Below are 12592 nucleotides of genomic sequence, written 5' to 3'. Positions count from 1 at the left end.
CAGGCTCTGGTCATTTTGCTCTGCCTCTAGCCTCCACAGAGGTGTGGTCACATTTGCAGAATCACACTCCTCCTTCCTCATCCTCTGCATGCTGACACAGTAGTCCAGCGGGTTTATACACTAAGAGATACTTTGGTTATTTTTATTTATTTTTTTGTCTTCCTTCGTTTATTTGTATGTCACTACATTACAGTGGTCAGGCAGTAGCGTTAAGGGTCTTGCTTAAGGACCCAACAGGAAGGTGTTAACATTCGCCTCCTGGGGGAATCGAACTCTGTTCGACCACATGGGAGATGGATGCTAACTGAGCTATCAGAATCAGAATCAGAAAGGTTTTTTTTATTGCCATATGAGTGAACAGGTTCACATCATTAGGAAAATGCTGCGGTACTTGGTGCAGACATAAAAACAATATAAGTTATAAGTTTAAGCATGCAATAAATATAAAATAAAAATTTTAAAACAAAATAAAGTCTCTACACTTTAACACAAAATTACAAAATATACAGGATGGGTATGGAATTAGAGCATAATCCAGAAAGTATGCTAAAGTGACAGTAAAGTAGCTTTGGTATGTTTGTCTCTTTTTGCATGAAGCACAGGTCCTGTGACTGAGACAGAGCGTTTATGGCCTAGAGTTCTCGTTCATGAGTCCAACAGCAGAGGGGTAGAAACTCTTCTTGTGGCGAGAGGTTCTGGTCCGGATGGACCGTAGCCTCCTGCCTGAGGGGAGTAGCTCAAAAAGTCCATGACCAGGATGAGAAGGGTCGGCTGCGATCCGGCCCGCACGGCCCAGTGTCCTGGAGGCGTACAGGTTCTGGAGAGATGGGAGAGTACAGCCGATCACCTTCTCAGCAGAGCGCACGATACGCTGTAGCCTCTGTTCGTCCCTGGTGGTGGCTCCAGCGTACCACACGGTGATGGAAGAAGTGAGGATGGACTCAATGATGGCTGTGTAGAACTGCACCATTGTCTTTGTTGGCAGGTTGAATTTCTTCAACTGCCTCAGGAAGTACATCCTCTGCTGGGCCTTCTTGATGACAGAGGTGATGGTGGGCTCCCACTTGAGGTCCTGGGTGATGGTGGTACCCAGGAAGCGGAATGAGTCCACAGTGGTGATGGGGATGTCAGTCAGGATGATGGAGGGGAGTGGGGCTGTGTGCTTCCTAAAGTTCACAATAATCTCCACTGTCTTCTGGGCGTTCAGCTCCAGGTTGTTGTAGCTGCACCAGGACACCAGACGTTCAACCTCCATCCTGTAGGCAGACTCATCCCCGTCAGAGATGAGTCCAATAACGGTGGTGTCGTCCGCAAACTTAATAAGTTTGACAGACTGGTGGCTCGAGGTGCAGCAGTTGGTGTACAGGGAGAAGAGCATAGGAGAAAGTACACAGCCTTGGGGGGTGCCAGTGCTGATGGTCCGGGAGGCCGAGATGTTCTTCCCCAGCCTCACGTGCTGCCTCCTGTCCGTCAGGAAGTCAGTGATCCACCTGCAGATGGGATCAGGCACGTTCATCTGGGACAGCTTGTTTTGGAGGAGGTCTGGGAGGATGGTATTGAAGGCAGAGCTGAAGTCCACGAACAGGATCCTGGCGTAGGTTCCCGGTGAGTCCAGATGCTGCAGGATGAAGTGCAGGGCTATGTTGATGGCGTCGTCTACAGACCTGTTGGCTCTGTAGGCGAACTGCAGGGGATCCAGGAGGGGGGCCGTGAGGGATTTGAGGTGGGACAGAACCAGGCGCTCAAATGACTTCATGACCACAGAGGTCAGTGCCACAGGTCTGTAGTCATTAAGTTCAGTGATCCTTGGCTTCTTGGGGACAGGAACTATAGTGGAATTTTTGAAGCAGTCCGGCACGTGACACGCCTCCAGTGAGGCACTGAAAATGTCCGTAAACACTGGGGCCAGCTCGTTTGCACAGTATCTCATGGTGGCTGGAGAGACACCGTCTGGGCCGGGGGCTTTCCGGGGGTTCACACGTTCGAACTGCTTCTTCACCTGCTCTTCCCCAATGGAAAAGGTTGTGGGGGTGGGGAAGGAGGGGGGCGTTGTGGAAGTCCTTGATGATGCATTCTCCTCTGAGGCGGGGTAGGAGGGGGGGTAATCCGCACTGTGTTTCTGGTTCTGGTTCTTTGGTTGTTGTTGTGATACATGTTGTTGTTGTTGTCTTGGTTATTTTTTAGGAACTCCTGATGATTGTCTGCTTAGTTTACCTGTAACAGCTGTAGGAAATTTCTGTTTCTGTACAGGTGTAGCTGCTGGTTGGTGTTAGGTTGGATTGAAGCTCGTTGCTTCTATCTGCTGGATCTTTGTCTCCTCTTCATTTTATCTACTTTCCTTTTTACTTCTCTTCATTATTCTTTTTTCTGTCCCTCCAGTCAGGTCCAGCAAGATAACATCAATTCCATTATTCAAAATAAATAAAACTATATATTTCAACAAATAAAGAAGTTAGATTAACAAGAGGAGTTGTATACCCATAAAACTCCTCTTGGCAAAGCAAATTTGTTTGGCACAACACAGCAGCCGGACCATCATTCTGCCGCCACCGTGCTGGACAGGACAAGTTAGGAAATATATATATATATATATATATATATATATATATATATATATATATATATATATCAATATACGTTTTGATTTGATTTGATACAATGCCAGTCCAATACGACATGATATTTTACAATATGATGCAATACACAGACCTAATACTATATGACATGTGATAAGATGCAGTATCATATGATCTACTTTATTGTTTCTTTCTGGGAATTGTTTTCAGATCCAAAATCCTGCCACTTTTTAAAATGATCAATAACAATTTAAAAGATCAGTAATCTAAAAGCAGCATCAACATTCAGCTAAACACGCATCAAAAGGAGGAAATATCCCCAGAACTTTAAGTTTTCCACCTTCGACCCTAACTGATCCTGTTTAGGTCTAAAAGCTGATAGCTGGTTGTTTTCTAAATCAGGCTCATTTTAAATTCAACCCTGTTCATAGAAATCAGGAGGAAATGTCTTGAGAGTGGACAGAAACTTTCTTTTTTAGGTTCTGGCTCCTTTTTTTAGTTACATATGTGTAAATCTGAGCAGAGGCTGCTTACCAACGCTAGAGATGATGTAAACAGAATTTCCCAGCCTTTATTACTCAAGCTTTTCGTTTAGACTTAAAGATTTATATTAAATTAAACCACAAGTTGAGACTGCGTGCATCTCGGTTTGCAGTAGAAAGAGTTGATTTGGGGTTCGTATCGCTCAAAAGGACACTAAATAAATCTCTGCCATCTAATCTGTATTTAATTACTCTTTCTACTGGACGGAGTGGCGGCATGAATGCTAATAAAGTTTAAACAGAGAAAATGATTCTATCCAGTAACGGGTTTGATTAACACTTTCTGAAGCTGGACACCACATCCAGTCTCTGCAGACGGAGTCTCTCAGGGACTCCTCCTCCTCATTCGTCTTCCTCCTTCCCCTCATTTATTTCCCTACATCCTGCTCCTCATCAGCTTCGTGTCATCTTACCAAACATCCTGGAAGTCGGCCACTAAGCTGTTGGCTATGAAAAGATGCCGTTCATCATTCATCACAATAATTATAGTTTAGGTTGAAATCAATTAGTATAAAATATCTACTGATGGAATTTAGTTTTTGCAAATATTTTTGTATAATTTCAATAAAATTAACTGGCCTTAAATCATAAAATCGTTATATATATGTACACATGCATACAATATATGTACACATATATTGTATATATGTACACATATATACAATATATGTACACATATATTGTATATATGTACACATATATACAATATATGTACACATATATTGTATATATGTACACATATATACAATATATGTACACATATATTGTATATATGTACACATATATACAATATATGTGTACATATATATATGTGTGTATGTATATGTGTGTGTGTATATATATATATATATATATGTGTATAATATATACACACATATACACACACATATACAATGAAAAAAATCCTGGACGGCTGATGAAGAGGTCCCCAAACCAGGTAAAAAACATCCACCATTAAGTATTGTTCAGTCATGTTTCATGTCCAGCTTTTCATGTTAAATCAATCAGAATGTTGTTTCTAGACAGAAGACCTGAGGAATCGAGCTGGTTCGTTCCTTAAAAACAGATAACTCAGAGCAAGGTCGTTTAGAGTTTAAACTAACAGAAAGCTGGTGTCAGTGTTCACCCTGATGATGAAAACTATTTGTTTTAAGCTCTCAGTTTCATCAAGAAGCATCTTCCTGACCACCACGAGCCTCCTCTGCAGCAAACTGACTCCTCTTCTGATGAAGAAGATCTTTTCTCCAACATGAAGCACACTCAGGAAACAACAGCCAAACAACCTGATGCGTACCTGGCATGTACAGCGTGGATGATCCAGCCCGTAACCCCGGCCTGCGAAGGCTTTTCAGTGCCTCTGGATTCATCTTCAGCCAAGAAGGGGAAGAACTGATTCACACAGCTTTGAAAAAGCAGCTTCTTCTGAAGCTGAATCAGGACTTCTTCCAGTTTGAATAGTTTGTCCAGGCTGACATCTGAAGAAATGGACCACACACCTAAAACCTGGTGGACGTGGTCTCAGTGAGAAATGCTGCAGCTCCTCGTCTTTGCTTGGATTTATTTTATTGTTGTGCTGAAGTTTTGTTGAGGCCGAATTCGTCTACGGAGAGCATTCATCATGCTGGAAGCTTCGATGCTACAGCTGTACATGTAGGTACCAGTGTGTTAAGTTGTTGCTGCCAACACACACACACACACACCGCTGTGTAGGAAGCTGAGGAAATAGACTCGATGTGCATCATCTTTTAGGGATTTCCATTACTTTCCACAGACATGTTAACACGCAGGGCAGTGTGTGTGTGTGTGGTTTACAGGTTTTATTAAGGCCACGTTGCCATGGAGACCAGTGGTCCAACAGGACGAGCAGATCCTGAAAGCAGAGTAGCAGTTGGTTGGCGGAAGTGGACTGAAAAGTACACTTGCGACCGTTCATAGGGAACGTTTGGGGAGAAAAGAGGCTCTCCGGGTTTTTAGGTTGTGGATGTTTAAATAAAAATTAAATGACAGAAAATGTACTTTACTGGTTTTTATCACATTTCTATGCTGATGTTTTTACAGGTGACAGACTTCTTGTAGCAGAGTTCTGAATGTCAGGACATCAGGTGGTTTCAGAGGGTCACAAAAAATGATATTAGAAGATGTATTTTGTACTATCTATACTTGAGTATTTTTAAAGTACTTAAGTACTTAGAGTAAAATTTTGATCGAGTAACTTTAACTTGTAGTTGAGATTTGACGACGAGTATCAGTACTTTGACTCAAATACTGGAGATGAGTACTTGGTCCCCCACCGTGTACTGCATGTAGACACGTTTTTACTGCATTCAGGTCTGATGAAGACATCTCGGCTCTGAAGGGACAAAGACATGTCCACCCCAGATCTAAGTCATTTATCATCATGATGACGCGTGTGCACGTGTGACTGCATTTGTCTGAGCTCTTTCTGCACCTGAATGCAGCACCAGGCTGAGGCTGTGTTCTCAACGGTGTGTGTTTGTGAGTGTGTATCGGGTCCAGACTGAAATGAGATTTCTGAGTGGCTTTTATTGATCCATCACTCCTTCAGGATCCCAGAGCTCACCATCACTCAGATCAATGAACACCGTGAGTGAAGAAGATCGTATTACTGCAGACGAAGGTGACGACATCGGAACGTTGTTCATCGGAACGACACTGACATCATGGGAAAAGTCAGCTCCGCCTCTCGCAGCTCTCAGCTTTTATTCATCAGAATCTTTTGGAAGTTAATAAATAACATTGATATCAGTCATTAGGGTCTGTAGGTCCATGTGTGTTAGTCTGGGAAGGTTATGAGGTCATTTCCAATCTGAGTCTAGTAAAGTGAGAGGTGAGTCCATCTGCCCAACAGCTTCCTTCCTTTGGAAGACAAAAACTCTGAGGAGGTGAAGCTGAAACGAGGAAAAGATGCACCAGAAGCTTAACCGACATGTCTGCATGTCCTGTCTATGTGATGCTCTGTCTGCTCCATTTTCAGGTCATTTCTGTTTGTACGGTTTTACCGGACTAACTACCTTTAGACCAATAACTCCCACCGTATAGGGTGTGTTTAACTGGTGATACAGTGTCTCACTCAAACGCCAGGTTACTTGTTCACTCAGGTTTATTTCGACAAGTAGATGCTATTTACTAATAGCACCGAACATCTCTTAGTAACCGTGTCGCTTTCAGGTAAACAACTGTAACACACAAACAACAGAACACAAAATTAACACCGCGTACACACGACGGGCAGCATACAGATTATACATTTTGTGGAAATAACCATATCCTTACAACTTTTAGATAACTCACCAGCTCAGTCTCACCAGCCAACAGCGATAACTCTGGCAATGCAGAAAAACGGGCATCCGGCACGCATGCGCGAATAGACCAACCCCTCACTACCCGACTTTACACAGATAGAAAAAACGCTTCACGTGAATACTGTGAAAGGACTGGCTGGTGGTAATATTTCGTACACAAAGTAAACCCACACACCATTCAAAAGAGAAAGAAAGGGAAAATCCACACACTGTTCCTCTGGCTCAACTCGTCTTTTCGTAAATCTCCGTCATAGCCGTCCGGCAAATGTTTTTTTTTTTTAACCTGTCCTGTCCAGCATCATAGCAGCAAAATGATAATCTGGTTGCTGTATCGTGCTGAACACATTTGCTCTGCCAAGGGGAGGCCTATGGGTGAGGCTCCTCTTGATAATGTGATTCATTTATTTATTTATTTACTTTGAATCACGGAATCTATGTAATCTTGCTGGACCTGACCGGAGGGGACAGAAAAAGATGGAAAATAGCAAAAAGAGCAAAAGAAGAAAGGAAACAAAAAAAATCACAGACAGAAGGAAACGACCCTTCAATCCACACCATCACCAGACAACAAGGTGTTACACCTGTACATGAACACACCAGAACATTTCCTACAACTTTTACAAAAACAAAAACACACACACAGAAAAAACTAGTCATTAAGAGTTTTTAAATAATAACCAAATCAAAAAGACATAACAGCGACCAGATACTAACTCACAGGAAAAATAAAGGAAAATTAAAGCTGCAAGCAGCATTGGAGGCCCTCGCACCTCTGGCGCCGCTTCGGCCTATTGCACCGCCCCATCGGCCAAGAGCCTCCCTCCAGCAACACAGCCGATCTTGCCCACAGCTATATACCCATTCTTGCAGAGTTTATCTCCATCAAGAGGTGATTTTCGTCATGAGAGGATCAACTTGCCACGCAGCCTGTCCAGTGATGACATCTGAAGCATTCATGACCTTATTTCTTACAAACTGTGTTGAATTCCCACAAACTGGAGCATGATTTCATCAAAAGGAAAATTCCACGTGGCCACTAGGAGATGGTAAAGTTGTTTTAATGTGAGAAGAGGAAAATATTAGCTCAATTGGTCTAGAGCCACTTCCTGTATAATGGTGAATGAGTTAAACCATCACAGGAAGCCATTTTAATCATGCTGCTGTAAGAAAGCAGTCATATTTTCAACCATGAGTTCATGAAGGATGATATTAATGAGTTAGAAATAGTTTTACAGAGGATAAAGGGTTAAAATGGTGGGACTTCCTTTTCCCCGGGGGCGGGGCTATGGTGTTGAGAACATCAGGACATGAAGAGGCTTTTTTGTTTGTCCTGGCATGTTAAATAAATATGACACATTTTACCATGTCGTTCAAAGCAGTGGTTGGAGCTGATAGATTAAATATTTACATGGGGCGCTATAGAGCCACATAACCAGCATATGTCTATTTGAATCAGTTCCAGGCCTGACCACTGTCCTCCCTGCCAAGTTTGGTGGAGATCAGGATTGGTGGAGTCAGTTACAAGTACTTCCTGTTTCATGGCGGTGGACACCATTTGCTATGTTTTGCTTGAGGAAGGAACTTGAGGTTTTTTTTCTCTAATATCATGAAAGGGTTTGAACTGATCTCAAGCACTTTTGAGTGTGTGAGGTTAATCCCTGACGAGAGGGAACCCGCTGAAGGAAAAAGGAACTTCCTGTTTCAAGTGGACGGGGCTTAGGCCAAGACCAGAAGTTGTTACATGTATCTGTTCAGGAGCAGACCCTGATTAATCACTGTAAGTGTGATGGTGATGGGATGAAAATTGAGGGATTCATGCAGATTAATGATGTCAAGGCGTCTTATCGAAGTTTGTCATGGCTCTATGGTCTCGCCATGCAGCACTGAGCAATGTCCAGGTGACAAGATTTGGACATGTAGATGTGGTCGGCATGGAACTGAAGTGAAACATGGGCAGATTGGTGCAGACTGAGTGTTGTTTGTCAGAAATAATGGATTCCATGCTTGATGGCGAAACATCAAAACTTGATGAGGCGCCGCCGCTGAACGCCACCTCCTATTAGAAAATTTTCAATAACTTTTGACCTCACATGCCTCTGGAGTGTTCAGACTGAGTTTGAGGTAAATACGATTAAATCTGTAGGAGGAGTTCGTTCAAATGCAATTCAAAGAAACATGCAGAAATGAACCCAGAAATGACAATTTTTTCAAAATGGCTGACTTCCTGTTAAAGGTATCATATAGGTCCAAGAGGCTTTTTTGTACATCCTTCCAAGTTCTATCAACATACTGGATTTCAGCCATATCAGTCAATGTATTGGGCAGATATGATCAATTAAATATTTGTAGGGGGCGCTATAGAGCCATATTGCAATTTTTTCCAGCATATGTCAATGTGGCTGAGTTCCCAGCCTCACTGCGGTCCATCCTGGCAAGTTGGGTGGAGATCAGCAGTACAATGGGTCAGTTTCAAGTACTTCCTGTTTGATGGCGTCGGACCACTATTTGCCATGGTTACGTTTGATGAAGGAACTTGAGATTTTTATTGTGGTATCATAAAAGGGTTTGACCTGTTGTGAAGCACTTTCAAGTGTGTAAGTTTCATTCCTGAGAAGATAGATCCCTGCGTATGAAAAAAAGCACTTCCTGTTGGAAGTGGGCAGGGCTTAGGGCTAGTCCGGTATTGGTCATATAGATCTCTTGAGGGCTAGACCCTGAATAAACTCTGCAAGTCTGATGGGGATTGGATCAGAATTGAGGGATTTATAGTGATTTATGATGTCATGGCGTCTTATCGAAGTTCGCCATGGCGCCACGGTCTCGCCCTGCAGCGTAGAGCAACAGTTTTCACTGGATATTCTCACCAACTTGTTTTCTGCTGTCTGACCCAGTTTCAACCTGGTTGTGTCCAAAACGTTAGAGAAGTGGATCTTCGAGTAAAAACCATGACTTCCTGTCGCCAGGGGGCGTGGCCAATTCATAACCCAAATATTGACATGTAGATGTCTTCAGGATGGGACTGGCATCATACATGGCCATTTTGGTTCAGATATATTGTTTTATGTGGAAGTTATATCAGTTTCGTTTGTCATGGCGAGACATCAAACTTTGAGGCCCCGCCCCCTCCATGCCCTTTCTCCTATTAGAAAACTTTCAATAACTTTTAAAGACACATGCCTTCTGAACGGCCTGAGCTATTTTGGTAGCTGTACGATGAAATCTCTAGGAGGAGATAGATTTTGAAAATGTCAGTAAAATAGAATAGAATAGAATAGAATAGAATGCCTTTTATTGTCATTATACACATGTACAACGAGATTAAGCCATCCCCAGTGTCAGTGCAGAGAGAGCAGTATAGAAATAAATAATAAATAAAAGATCTAAGGTATAAAATATTTACAGAAATAAACAGATGTGCACACTCTAGTTATTTGCAGATATAAGTATGATGTCTATGTCTGAAAAAAAATATATATTGCACGTTCAAAGTATTATTGCACGGATCATGATATGTTGTACATGTCATGTGACAGAATGTATTGCACATATGTTGTTAGTGTCCAGCGTATTTCAGATTTGAAGTCCTACAGGAGTTCAGGGCAGTTATTGCTTTTGGAAAGAAACTGTTTTTGAGTCTGTTTGTTTTAGTCCTGATGCACCTGTAGCGCCTCCCAGAGGGCAGCAGGGCAAACAGATCAGAGCCAGGGTGGGAGCTGTCATTTATGATGTTTCTGGCTCTGCTGAGGCAGCGGGAGGTGTAAATGTCCGTCAGGGAGGGGAGAGGGCAGCCAATGATCTTCTGTGCTGTCTTTACCACTCTCTGTAGCCTCTCCTTGTCTGCTACAGTGCAGCTGCCGTACCATACTGTGATGCAGTATGTCAGCAGGCTCTCAATGGATGAGCGGGTAGAAGGTCAGCAGCAGGTTGGAGTTCAGTTGGTGCCTCCTGAGGACTCTCAGGAAGTGTAGCCGCTGCTGAGCCTTCTTGGTGATTGACGTGATGTTCTCTGACCAGGAGATGTCGGCCGAGATGATGACGCCAAGAAACCTGATGGTGTGGACCCTCTCCACACACTCGCCATTTATGTAGAGGGGGGCTGGGTCTGTGCTGAACCTCCTGAAGTCGATGATGATCTCCCTGGTTTTCTTGGTGTTGAGAGCGAGGTTGTTCTCAGAACACCAAGCAGCCAGCTTCAGGATCTCCTCCCTGTAGGCAGCCTCATCACCCCCGGAGATGAGTCCGACCACTGTAGTGTCGTCAGCGAACTTGACGATGAGGTTGTCATTGTGGGCCGGCCTGCAGTCATGGGTGTAGAGGCAGTACAGGAGGGGGCTCAGCACACAGCCCTGTGGGGAGCCGAATGCTCAGCGTGCTGGTGGAGGAGAGGTGGGGACCTAGTCTCACAGTCTGGGGTCGGTCTGTTAGGAAGTCCTTTATCCAGGCACATGTGAGAGGGGGGAGGCCAACAGTGTCCAGTTTTGTGCATTAATCTGTCCGGGATTATTGTGTTGAACGCAGAACTGTAATCCACAAAGAGCATCCGGACGTAGCTCTGCTGCTGCTCCAGGTGGTTCAGCGCAGAGTGAAGAGCTACAGCTATGGCGTCCTCAGTGGATCTGTTCGCGCGGTATGCGAACTGGTGGGAGTCGAAGTCTGGGGGGAGATGGTCCTTGATGTGCTGAAGAACAAGTCTCTCAAAGCACTTCATGATTACCGGAGTGAGGGCCACCGGTCGGTAATCGTTCAGGCTGGTGATGGGAGATTTTCTTCGGCACCCGGGACAATGTGGAGGATTTGAGGCAGTGTGGGATGACTGCCTGAGCCAGGGAGAGGTTGAAGATCCTGGTAAGGGTGGGGGCGAGCTGGTGGGCGCACGCTCTGAGCACCTTGCCAGGTACTCCGTCTGGGCCAGTAGCCCTTCTTGGTGTTCACCGCCAGGAGCACCCGTCTGACATCGTGCCTCTGGATGGTGAGTGGGGTGGTGCGGGAGCCCAGATGGGGGTGTCGGTGTGGGTGGGGGTGGGGCATGGTTGGAGCAGATGCATGCTGCTGAGAGTCGAACCGGGCAAAGAAGCAGTTTAGCTCCTCTGCCAGTGTTGCGCTCTGATCTGCTGTCGACACACTCACAACCTCTGAAGTTAGTGATGTCCCTGTATGCCCCGCCACACCTCCCGAGTGTTGTTGCTGGACAGGTGGGACTCTATGCGCATCCTGTGGTCCGCCTTGGCTCTTTTATGCCTCTTTTCAGGTCAGCACGAGCAGCACTATACAGTGCTCTGTCCCCTGACCTGAAGGCAGCGTCCCCGGGCTCTGAGGAGTGCGCGGACCTGGCTGGTCATCCAGGGTTTCTGGTTAGGGAAAGCCCCTGATGGTTTTGTCCACAGTCACATTCCCGATACAGAACTGAATATAGTCAGTACCGTTCCTGTGAGTGTCTCCAGCTCCTGTTGTTCAAAGATGTCCCAGTCTGTCTGTTGGAAACAGTCTTGGAGTTTGGCGAGGGCATCTTCCAGGCCAGGTTGTTACAGTTTTGTGGTGGGCCTGTTCCTACGTCTGAGGGGGGTGTAGGCTTGGGAAGCAGGAGGGAAGATGGTCTGACTGTCCGAGGTGGTGGGGAGGGGTACGGCCCTGTATGCATGCTTGATGTTAGTGTAGACATGATCAGGGTGTTCTCCCCCCTTGTAGCACACTTAACATGCTGGTAGAACTTCGGTAGTACAGTTTTTAAGTTGGCCTTATTAAAGTCCCCCGCAATAATGTGAACAACGTTGGGATGAGCCCGCTGTTGTTCGTTTATGGCGTTCAGCAGGAGAGAGAGCGCCGTGTTTACACTGGCGTCGGGTGGCACATACGCCGCTGTGACGATAACAACAGACAGCTCTCTCGGCAGAAAAAAAGGCCGACATCTAACAGACATGTACTCTATGTTCCGGACAACAGTGTTGGTCTATGATTGTCCCGTTGTTACACCAGTTATCGTGCACATAGATACAGAGCCCCCCTCCTCTGCTCTTACCGGAGTCCTCAGTCCTGTCCAGCGTAGCCAGAGTTCGGCCTGCGAGCTGCACGCTAGCATCGGGTATGTCCGGGTGAAGCCAGGTTTCAGTGATGATCAGTACACAACCAGTCCCGGACGTAGCGGTTTCCAGCG

At 45.0% G+C, this 12592-nt stretch overlaps 1 protein-coding gene and 1 long non-coding RNA gene across 2 annotated transcripts in view; one reads left to right on the top strand and one right to left on the bottom strand.

Annotated features, from left to right (window-relative positions):
- pik3r3b (phosphoinositide-3-kinase, regulatory subunit 3b (gamma)) overlaps positions 1-12592 on the bottom strand; it is a 291288-nt gene that overhangs the window by 208910 nt on the left and 69786 nt on the right. The gene's annotated exons all lie outside the window — the stretch shown is intronic.
- The window catches only part of LOC121652953, a 32532-nt gene that overhangs the window by 3955 nt on the left and 15985 nt on the right, over positions 1-12592 (top strand). The gene's annotated exons all lie outside the window — the stretch shown is intronic.

This window comes from Melanotaenia boesemani, chromosome 14 (genome assembly GCF_017639745.1).
Source record: "Melanotaenia boesemani isolate fMelBoe1 chromosome 14, fMelBoe1.pri, whole genome shotgun sequence".
Lineage (NCBI taxonomy): Eukaryota > Metazoa > Chordata > Actinopteri > Atheriniformes > Melanotaeniidae > Melanotaenia > Melanotaenia boesemani.
Note: the sequence above shows the minus strand (reverse complement) of the source record. Positions and strands in the feature narration are given on the sequence as shown.